The sequence below is a fragment of the Salminus brasiliensis genome, chromosome 3 (assembly GCF_030463535.1).
Source record: "Salminus brasiliensis chromosome 3, fSalBra1.hap2, whole genome shotgun sequence".
Lineage (NCBI taxonomy): Eukaryota > Metazoa > Chordata > Actinopteri > Characiformes > Bryconidae > Salminus > Salminus brasiliensis.
Genome location: NC_132880.1, coordinates 9,656,519 through 9,668,547, shown reverse-complemented (window position 1 = coordinate 9,668,547; position 12,029 = coordinate 9,656,519). Strand labels below are relative to the sequence as shown.

General features: G+C 40.3%; 1 protein-coding gene across 6 annotated transcripts in view; it reads right to left on the bottom strand.

Moving 5' to 3' along the window:
- The window catches only part of thrb (thyroid hormone receptor beta), a 140,677-nt gene that overhangs the window by 36,563 nt on the left and 92,085 nt on the right, over positions 1–12,029 (bottom strand). For all 6 annotated transcript variants that reach the window (XM_072675394.1, XM_072675400.1, XM_072675398.1 and 3 more), the window contains one exon: positions 193–245. The gene's annotated coding sequence lies outside the window, so the exon portion shown is untranslated. The remainder of the gene's footprint in view (positions 1–192; positions 246–12,029) is intronic.

The following is a 12,029-nucleotide window of genomic DNA, read 5'->3' as shown; positions in this document are numbered from 1 at the left end:
TCAGTCTAAAAAAACCCACAAAAACAGGCTGTTTAATTCTAGAGGGGTAAAATGGTGATGATTATGCCCTTTTGGTTCTATAAACCCACACAAACATTAAAAGTGTAGGACATGGGCCCCTTTAAAACCTGAATGTATTTTAGATGTTGTGGTGAGTTGATGCAAACAAATGCTACTTGTGATTCTGCCCACCTTGCACTGCTTGATACCTGGGTCCTCTCCAGTGAGGTTCACACCAGTGAAGCCTGTGCAATAGAGACAGACAGAAAAACAGACAGAAAGGAAGAGTGAGAACCATGTTCCCTCAGATGCTCCTCTTTGGCCGATAGGTTTACATAATGCATGAGGAATGGTAAAAGGCTTCACCAGGGAGAAGAAAACAAACAAACAGATCCGAGGCCCTAATTGCATCAGGCTAGCATTACTGTTGCACACAGGCCTGAAGTGTAGTGTTGCCCGACCACACAGTACTTTGCTAACAGGTGAGAGCAACCCGAAATGCAGGTTCCCGAGGTTATGTAAGCTGTAATTATTTTTAGCAGGCAACGTTGATTGAACTTCACTTTGGGGCTTTGGTGGAGTTAGCAAAGCGAGAGTCAAAAATGATCCTTTAGGAAACAAATTTACAACACTGAGAGTGACAATGTTCTTTTTGAGGGACATCATTTCACAGGCACTAAAGGGATAGTTAAAAATTAAACATACACAATTTTCCAATGACCCAAAGTGTACTTGGGTCAAAGTACAGAAAACATTCAGGCTTCAAATGTCATATAGTGTCAGAAACCATGTAAGCAAGTCCACTTGAGATTAGAGTGTCCTGAGGTTGCATCTTGAGATGGCTTGAGATTCAACCATGTAGCTCCTCTGTTGCGTTTTCTTCATTGGCTTCCAGTAGCTGCCCGGATCAGATTCAAAACAATGACGTTGGCCTACAACTGGGTGTCCCGGGAGTCGCTTGCTGCCTTCAAACGTTGATTAAAGACCCACCTCTTCCAAGTGTACTTGGGCGAAGTGTCATGTCTCCATACAAACGTTTGTATTTAGTAGAATCTTAGAGGTCTCTTTTGGATCATAGTCTTTATTATACCTTGAACCTTATAAAGAATGAAAACAGTGGGGTTTTTTTTTTATAACAGTGGTGCCCCGAGTGTCATTGATGCCAGAGGGGAATGAAGACTCAGTTGAGTGGTACACAGCAATTGACCTAAAAGAATTGACCTAAAAGAAGCTCCATGCTACCTTTATTGTTGTATGCACTGTGACTAAGTGACTGTTTCAAAGCGAGTGCACAAAGCAATTATGCATAGCGCAGTTTAAACTAGTAAGCGTTAATTATTATTTGGAATATTCTAATCTGAGAAATCACTGCATAATTTGCACACTACCCCTAACTATTTATTATTCTCTGTCTGTACTGTGTTGTGTTGCACTTGTGTTCTGTATGCACTGTGTCTATGTTGCACCATTTTCCTGTACATAGTTGAAATGACAATAAAACCCACTTGACTTGACGTCAAATTCAGTAGCAATACGTCAGAAATACGCCAGAAATACATCAGATACTGCAGGCATTTCCTTTTAAAGTTTAGCGGCTAGACATGGCTTAAGGAAAGCGTGTGGTGATTTCAGCATGCAGGTTGTATAATGCTAGCTGTCGGGGTGTAAACATCTTTTAAAAAAAAAAGAAAAAAAAAAAGGTCCAGTCCAAAATGAAAGAAGGAAAGTTTGAATGCCCTTTAAGGGGGGAGTTGGTGGTTATGATGCTATGACACAATGCTAAAAACAGTAGTGCTTGTACAGAAACAGACAAGCCCAGTGTTCTGCTCTGTTTTACGGTCCTATTTAAGCAGTTTAATAGAACCACACTGGCTTTTTTAGAGCTGCAGAATAAGAAAACTTGTAAAGCTGCTCTGCTGAAAGGACTTAAAGGGTAATGGTGTTTTGGAGAGTTTACTGCAAAAGCTATGGTCTTGTGACTCAATCTGTGAATGAGAATGGTGCCAGAATTGAACTGGCTGAGGAGAAAGCAAAGGTTGTCTGCTTGGATTTGCTCCTGTCCTATTTTTCACCGCATTTAATTCCTGAGTATTTCAATTACTGAGTCATTCAGAGTGGGTTTGGTGTGAAACGGTTCATTGTAGAGACTTACTCACTTGGATTTCTTTATAGTGGTCAGGGGTTGTAATGTGTACAAGAAAAATACAACCACTGCATATCCTAATCAAAACTAACAGTAAAGGTTTGAATGTGAGTTTTTTTTATATATATCATTGCTGTCATAGAAAGTTTGTGAATCATAATGTGAAGCTGGCAGTATGTTCCTTACATTAAATCTAACTTTCATGATGAATGGACCAATAGAAATTCTCCAGAATGTCTTGGAATACATTAGTCTTCCATTCTTTTCCATTGAAATGTAAGAAAATGTGTTACTTCTGTAAAGCTGCCTTTCTGGAGACATGAAACAAATGTTATCCATAAAACAATTTCTCCAGCTTCAAGCACTGTTTTTGTAACATCTAAAGCTCTATTCAGATGGGATTAGGTTTACATGGGAACCCAGAGTAATGTCATTTTACTACAGGGTGTCTGTAAAATGTATGACCAATTCCAGATTAAGAAATCTCAGCACAAATTAAGAGTAAGAATGGGAGTGGCCACTCGAATTACGCGCTGCTGTTACCCCTAAAAACATGATGATAATCTTAAAAAACCTATGGATAAGTTATAGAACCAAAAGTAGTTCTTCTATGGCATTGCTCAAAGAACCTTTAGTAGCACGTTTATTTTTTAAGTGTAAGCTGTAGGCTATGCTACACAATGACTTATATTGCGCCTCTGGGGAGTCATTTGGTTGGTCTTCCGACTGAATGTCCCCTGTCCAAGATTTTGCCACCTTTTCATTCTGTAAAACGAGCCATAAAAATAACCTGAGTTTATATTAATACCATGCAAATCTACATGTGGCAAAACAATTAAATACTATTCCGTCCTATCCTGTGGAAAAGTATGGAGGCGCCTAGAGGAGGCACAAGTTTGATCACGCATGGCTCAGATATCTCGGGTCGTGTAAGTCTGTGGCAAACCTCAGTCAAATACTAAGACGAGCCTAAGGACTCTTTAGGCAAAGGGCTCTTTAGGAGATTTAGGCAAGTAATTGTGTAGTGTAGCCTATAGCTTACATATGTGTGATGAACATGTAGCTGCTGATTTTCAGGTGGCAACCGTGTGTTAAATTGAGTAGACACTACCATCTCAATTATTAAAGCCAAATTTTCTTATCCTGTGCAAATTGGTCATAAAAGTTACAGACTGTCCTGTAGTAATAATATTACTTCACTTCCTTTTGTGAAAGGAATCTCATTCAAACAGGACTTTCATAAGTTTCCAGAAGCATTTTACGCCGGAGCACTCAATTGTTTTGCTTCTTAGCCATTACATTATGCAGGAATTTTAAAAAAGGTAGTGAAGTTCTTCTTTCAGCTGGATTTATTTGCCTTCAGTAATCTGCCGTTAGAGTCTTGTGTGCAACAAACCGTGTCGCCAGACATTCCTGAGACATTCTTTAAATGCAAATCATTCTAGCACTTAAATAATGGAATAAAAACATAAGCGTCTTTCAGTAATGATTTTGCACTAATGGTTGCACTGCCTCTACTGCTTCTCTCAGATTTCGTTTAGCAGACCCCAATCAAGGTAATACGGATAACGGAATAACGGGACAAACAGTGACGTGTCCACTAATGTCATTAATGCAAACGTCTTTGGCTTGACAGTAAACCCATGCAGACAGTTCTGGCCCAGTTCTTGCGTGCTCTCGTCCTAAATTACAACTTCAAATGATAGGTTGGAGGAACGCGTGCCTTCAGACTGGGTGTAGGCTGCTGTGCTTATTTCTGCTGCCACTGCCACAGTGCTTCTTATAGAGCCTGTCCTCGCTGCCAGCCCAGCCACAGAGAGCGTAGTCATGGGAACACAGCACTTTTACCGTTTACTGTATTACCAAATACAGTGTGTTGGGCATAAAGACTGTGCGGTCTGACAATTAATGATCATGACATTTTTTACACTTTTGGGTCCTTTTGAGTGCTTTGTGTCATTTCTATTGATTGAAATAGTTACACAGAGAAGGGAAGCACAAAATGACTAAATAAACAAACAGATAAATAAATAAATACATATTAGTGGACAGCAAAGGTAAAACAATTTGAACTGGCCATCACAGCTCTGTGGATCATGAGACACATAAAGCATGAAGAAAAGCGTCTAAAGGACTAAGAGGGCAAGAGAGAGTAAAAAAGGGAGGGCAAGAATGTAAGGAGGAAGTGGCAAGAAGAGAAAAAAAGAAAAAGCTGATGACTGAATTAATGACAGAGAAAGGCTGGAGAGAAAAAGAGGGAGAGAGTAAAAGGAGGAGGGAGAAAAGAGGCAGAGATGGAGACACCCTGAACTCAACTGACCTGAGTGAATGGGGAGGTGAGAGAGAGAGATAGGGAGTTGATGAGAAGCAAGAGAGAAAGAGAAGAATAAAAGTCATGGAGAGGGACAGAAAGTGGAGACAATGAGGAAGAAAACAAAAAAGAGAAAAAAAAAGAGAGAGGAGAGAGACACACACACACACACAGGTAGCCATGTGAGCATTTTACATACAAACCCCATAACCCCATAGCAAACACGTGCTGTACCGTCTCGGACCTCCCATAAAACGGACATCCATCAACAACAAGGGGGTTCAGGATTAGCAACATGCTTGTTCGTGGCCAAGGCCACATGGATTATCCTCCGCTGCAGTTCCCCAGTTCTTTAGGGGAAAGGGAGAGAGAGAGAGGAAGGGAGGTAGAGATGGAGGGAGGACTGTGTTAGCTGTTTCTCAGTCTGAGGGTGAGAGTGGTGGTGGCAGTGGGGGTTGTTGTTGGACGCTGGCCGGCTGATCTATGGCTCGCTGCTGTTATAGGGCACATTTTTGGCAGTGAGGGAAGGTCCAGTTTGCCTGCTGGCCAGTGAGAGCAGCCACAAGAACACACACACACACAAACACGTGTACAAGGACAAGCCAAAGTAAGAAATACTCTACACACCCAGACGCTTAGAGACACCTGCTCAGGAACAGCCTCTTCTCTTCTAGGGATGCTTTACAGTAGATGCTGGAATATTGCTGTGACGGTCTGATTGCATTGAGCCATGAGAGCATTAGGAAGGTCAGGTACTGGTATCTCACTTTATCTAATTAAACTGCACCGCAACAGCCCTGTCTGGAATGAACTGTGCAGCTGGTATCATAACAAAAAGCAGCATGATTTCAGAGGCAGAGGCACCTCACTATCTTAATCTGGCCCTGCAAACTACAGTACCCTCACTGAACTCTCCTTTCCTAAATGCCTTAAATGCCTCTTGCTAATACTAAACTAAAAGAATGCAGAACACCTTTGTCACCACTGTCAAACACACACACACACACACACACACACACACACACACACATACTAATACTGTGGCTTGTTTTAAAGAGGTCCAAACGAGCAAATGTGCAACCCAACCAGCAGGTGCAGAAGGAAGATCTGAGCCAGCAGAGCTACTCAAAGAAAAACACTTTTTACAGAGAGCTTTCTTACTTTCACTCCCTCTCTCCTCTCGCTCTCTTTTTCCCCTCCTTTTAGTCTCTCTTGCTCTACTTTAATCAGTAAAGCTAAATGAGGACCTGATGGGTTTTCTGTTTACAGCAAAAAAAAAAGCGAGAGATGGAGATGGAGAGTGGGTGAAATGACGGTGCAAATACGATACGAAAGAATCAGTTCATTTTTTAAACGACAATGCAGGCTGTTATCAGAAAATGGCTTTATATCAGATATTTTAGCAGAGATGGTTCCTCTGAAGTGCCACATTTGCTTCTTTCTACTCACTCTCCACTGTCCCAAAGGCTCCAGGAGAGCACATGCAAGATATGTCTAAAAGTGCCTAGACGCCACTTCTAATTAGGGAATAGAGCTACTTTAAGGTGCACCTAATAATGACGCAAGCCTTCATTTGTGGATGCAGCTTTCCACAGCTATGATCTCTATAGGAAATCACTGTAAGTAGACCGGGCGCTGGAAAAATTCTTGTCATTTTTGAGCAGAAGTGAGCAACAGCCTCTTGCATGCCGCTCCATATGTTGATTGTCTGCAGTTCATTGAGGAGCGTTTTTCTACAAGCTGTAAAATCTTCAGCTATCTTTGTAGCCCGATTGGCCAAGTGCAACGTCATCAGCATGAGCCTGAAGTTACTACCACCTTAAACATGCAAGGTGACTAATTATTTGTCCAGGATCAGAAAATAGCTGGTTTATTTTAATACATACTGAAACTCTTACCTACATTCAAGGATAAACTTAAATATTTGATGGCCAATGCAAGAGGATATGCCTGACTGCTCTATAAAAATAAGATAAGATAATCCTTTATTAGTCCCACAGTGGGGAAATTCTGAAAATCACGGTGAGACTGAAAAATAGCTGAAGTAGGATCACTATCAACCGTATGTTTCTTCATCAGCTCAGTTGTGCAGGCATGAAGGATGTGAACTGGAAGTCCTTTATAGAGTGTGTCGAGTTCATGTGGGAGCAGTTATTAAACATGACCTCTTACAACCTTCAGCAATGAGGCACTGTCACTCTTTATCACAGTCTGCTGACCTGCATTCTACACACTCATTTATCAGCCTTGGCCATTCAGTGTGTTGCTGTGTGTGGTGTACACAGCTGCAGATGACCTCTTTTAAGGAAAACTGTGTCCCACGTTAACACACTCAACACGTAGATATTAAACATTGCCAGTGCAGACGGACACACACACACACACACACACACACATATATATACATGCACGCCCACACACTAGGGCTGCATATTGTTTGTTCATGACTGTTGCGATATTGGCCTTCGCAATACTGATAGCGCAGACGGAGGCAATATGTAAACAAGGCCAAACAGCTCCAGATGAGTGTCTCTGTGGGTGCTGAGATGAGTCGAGGTATTCACATAATCCAACAAAATAAGCAGGCCAGCCCTATTTCATATCACATTCCTGACTCATCGCTGTGTTTTTAATATACTGCTATAATCTCAATGCTAGTATTTGTTCCGTATTATATGGCCCTGCAGTTTACACACAAAGAGCCGGAGGTGGGTGGTATGCCTGACGAATAGGGCAATGGAATCAGGTATTGGCAATGATTGACAACTGACTAACACATACAAGCGTTCATTGATTGTTTCTTCTGAAATCAACAAGAATTGATCCTGCTTTTGTTGGAGTAGCTGTCTCTACTGTCCAGGATAGGCTTTCTACCAGATTTCGGAGGAGCACTGCTGTGAGAATTTGATTTGCGTTGCATTCAACAACAAGAGTGTTAGTGAAGTCAGGCTGTTTGACGATCACCACCCCAACTCATCCTGAACTTCCCAACTCATCCCAAAAGTATTGGATGGAGCACCAACCATCATTCCAGAGAACACAGTTCATTCCACTGCTCCACAGCTCAGTGCTGAGGGACTTTATACCCTTCTAGCCCACATCTGGCTTTAGGCATAGTGCCAATGGGTCCATGTTTATCTGCTACAGAGAGTCCTATTCTATTGGCAATACCTTTATACAAGGACTGGACTGGTGTGTGTGTGTGCATTTGCACATCTGTATTATCTCAAACATCATCTGACATGTTGGTGGTGTGTGTCCTGTGCTGGTTTGAGTGGATCTCTGTCCTGCAGTTTTAATGCAACATCAAAGATTCACTACATTGACTTTTAACATTACAGTTGTCGACTGTAATGTTAACTTTTCTGTGATTAAGTGTTTGCCCCAGACCTACATGTATTGACTGACCAGCTCCCCTAGTTGTTTTGCGAACGGCCTGAAGCCACAAACATTGGCTTTTCCTATCCTTTGCCCTTTGGGGGACTTATATTTTATTTTATACTATATATTTTATTGTTAGACATGCAAAAAGCGATGCAGCAGCTTTTAGGGATGGTGCCACTAGTATTTCTGATTCGGCGCCGGCACTCACCCAAATGGGGGCTTTTTTTGTTTGTTTGTTTTTTTATACCAAAAACAAAACAAAAACAAACAGAACATAATGCAGAACAGAACCACTTGAATGAATAATCCAAACAGCAGGCTTGTTTATGAACATTTTTCTCAGGGCTCTCAGTAGGCGTTTTCAGGTTATGCTCCTGTTAGCGATATGGAATGCTACAGCTGTCCCCCCATCCCACTCCTGACGTTTCTCAACTGCCTCAGGCGACCTCCTTTCTGCTTTTTGAAGCTTTTGAAGGTCTTCAACTCCCATCTTCTGAAGTCAAAAAGTTTGAAAGTATTACAGAAGATGCACTAGAAGCTGCTAACTTGCAGAACTGACACTTGACAGTGGTGACACACAAAAAGTGTTGGAGGCTCTCTACAGCTAAAACCATGCTTTTACTGGATCTGTAGGGCGGTTTACTTTATTCTCTCAGTGGACACCGAACCATTAGCAAACAAAACAAAACAAAAAAAAAAACATTTGCAATTGTCAGACTGATGGTTTTACATTATTAGAATGATTTATAAGTGAACTGCACAGTGTTCACTTATATTTTCACCCTGTAAGCAAACTAAAGGTTAAATTGGATCATTTTCACAACCGTTAATATACCGCAGCATTATTTTGAGATGGTATAATGGTATGAAAAAAGTCGATACTACCCATCTCTATACACATACACACACACACACACTCCCCCAAAGACACACTCTAAAGTGCAGAGCAATTTCACTGCAGAATGACGATGCAAAAACAACCCAAGGCTCTCTCTACTGGATGAGACATCTGCGGGGTGGGAAGCTCTTTATTGAGTTTTCCTCCTAAGAGCACTTAGCACTCATTAGAGGAGTCATGGAAGACCCAGAGCTAGTTACCAACACACATAAACACACACACTGCAAGGGATGACACAAAAGACTAAATGATGTAGCTTCTTGTATTATCCTAGCATTGGTAAAATACCAAAAAAGGACACACAGACAAACACATTATACATACACTAGAATGAATGAGCTGTAAATAAAAAGGGGGCGTGGCCAACAAACATTGGATCAGGTAAAAAACTAAAATCTGTATATGACATACTTTTTTTCTGTGCATATATAACATACCTCAATGCAGTAAATGATAGAGTATATAATTTTTAAAAATATTTATTAGATATATACCATCTATCTTGTTAGATTCAGTATATGATTCAGTATATCATAAACTTTTAATTCATTATATGGTTCAGTATTCATAAACTTTTGATTCAGTATATGATTCATTACATGGTGTACATTGATTCATTATCAGATATATGTCAGATATATCTTGCTAGATTCAGTATATGATTCAGTAAAATTCTTTGAATATAAATCAGTTTATCAAAAGCTTTTGTTTCAATATATGTTTCAGTATATCATATACACTGACTAACTATTTAATATATCATACATCTTGTCATATATCATATATCTTGCTAGATTCAGTACATGATTTAGTACATAATGAACTTTGCAAGATTCAGTACATGATTTAGTATATCTGGTAATCTGGTAGTTCATTCAGTATATATTATACCATGATTCATTATATGATTCATTAGATCATGTACCTTGATTCATTATCAGATGTATATAAATAAGTTGATAAAGTATTTTAGTACATGACAGGCTGAAGGATTTAGTTTGTTGCGAAAAAGGACATGCCAAGTCACTGGGATAAGTAATTAGTTGTCAAGCTTATAGTAATTATGGCTTCAGAAATTACACAGCAGCATTGAAACAGGGAACGCTTGCCGTGTGAACTCTTGAGTGAGTTCAAGGATGCAGTATAAAATTCAATCTTATCTGCTGGGTCAGAACTGTAGTACTTCACTGGTGAATGTTACTTCACTACAAAGCCCTTTCCCAAAGTAAACTAGTCAGAAAGTACTTAATCATTAGTAGGAGAATTAAGCTTTTCAGGTCTGGAGCTTTCTCTTTAGTTTTCTATATGACCCTCAGCAGACAGGGCAGACTTATACATTTTAAAATGCTTTAAATGTAAAAAGCTTTAAAATGTTCAGGAATAATAAACCTAAGGGCTAAACGATATGGACATAAAATGTGATGTTCAATAAAGCTACCGCAGTACCGCTATTATAACTGAAGTATTGTGTCTCTGACTTAATATGCAGCCTGTAATCTAACTTACCTCTCATTTAAGCAAACATACCATACAACATTTATACAAATACAAATAACTACCCCTGAGCTACATCACAACAACAGTATATATGTTCACTACCTGTTACAAAACAGTTAGCTATAGATAATGACTAGCTAGGTTATCTGACACTAATGCACCCGTTCTGTCTCTCAGTATTAAAGAAGCATGGATTTCAGTTCCATGTCTACTGTTCATCAGCACGTACAGTGCAAGACAGGCAAGTAAGGACACCCTTGGTCTAAATTCCTTTTAGTGTGAATAGTTAAGTGAGCAGAAGGTGAACTGATCACCAAAAAGCATAAACATGTTAAACAAGTTAAACATGAAACATTTTAAACATCAACATAAACATGATTAATGTGTTAGTGTATTTGAAATGTTCAATTTCAAGAGATTCGATCTCTCAGATAACTTTTACCTAGGTCTCAGACCTTAATTAGCATGTAAAGGCTATGGGCTGTTGTTAGGAACGATCAGGCGATGCAAAATACTCTGACTCCTCGGGCCTTGTCCCAACAATCACCAGCCATGGGCTGTTCTTCTAAACTGCTGCTAGCATGGAGACAAGGCTATTGAATGCAGGCTACTCCATGCAACTGTAACAAACCCCAATCAGCACCAGAGCTATGGTTGAGTTAGCTTGGGATACACACTACAGTACACACAACAGTAACCCCCTGAAAGGCTTTCAGGCACATTCTCTATCGCACACACACACAGGTCTACTGGCAATATTTCAGCCTGATTAGTCAGCAAGAGGCTGCTGCGGCTGAAGAAATAAATAAATATGGACCTGGACTTGGTTCCAGTTGGGTTTAGCCTCACGAGGCTTGGCAAAGCTGCGACATGGTGCAGTGCTGTCAGTCTCACCGCTCAAACACAGAACGCCACTGAGGTAACGTGGGACGGATTAAAATCCGAGATTTGGAATTCAAATCGGAGACTTGTATTCATTTATTACACAGAGAGAGAGAGAAAGAGAGAGAAAGAGGCGAAGGAGAAAATAATCAAAGTCAAAACTGCTCCCCTTCCCTGTTCTTATTCCTGTCAACCACTGGGACACATGAGCGCGTGCTTGCCCTCAGGCTTTGGCTTGCTGTTCATAGCCCTCGTGGTTCGTGGTTCTTGTAGTCACATCTTCAGCCCTCAAAAACAGAAATGCTTTAATGCTGGATTTTCTTGGAACTGCCGGAGGGATAAATATTGAATTATATCCATAAAAACTGAATTACCAAAAAAAAAGAAAGAAAAAAAAGCGCCAAATCTCAGACAAAGCGACGAGTGGTGAGTCCGCTGGCGGAGGATGTCACTAGACAGCTGCAAGTGAAATGTTTCCTAACCAGAGAATATTCTATACAGGCAGAGAACAGACTTCTGAGCAACCTGAATTTTTCAGCAGGCACAAAGAAGATGCATTATTGACGACGCATAATTGAAATGTCAGAGTCTAATGGAACTTCACAGACTACGCAGCTGTTTCAGTCCCAACTCAGTGGAGAAATAACCTGCATTCTGAGCTAATCTAGAGATTAAGTGAGTTTTTTGAAGGTGTTATTTGATGGTGACACAAGCAGGTTTAACTTTTAAGATGCAGGAGCCTGGGTGTGAACCTGATCAGGTTATTTTGCCCCCAATCCGATCCCAATCTCTTTATGTTTATGAGTATCAGCACATACCGATCTAATCCGATCTTTGTGTAAATAACACAGTCACACAGTTTAGATTAGATGAGATGCTAATTAATACTTAAAATAATACTAATACTTCATTTT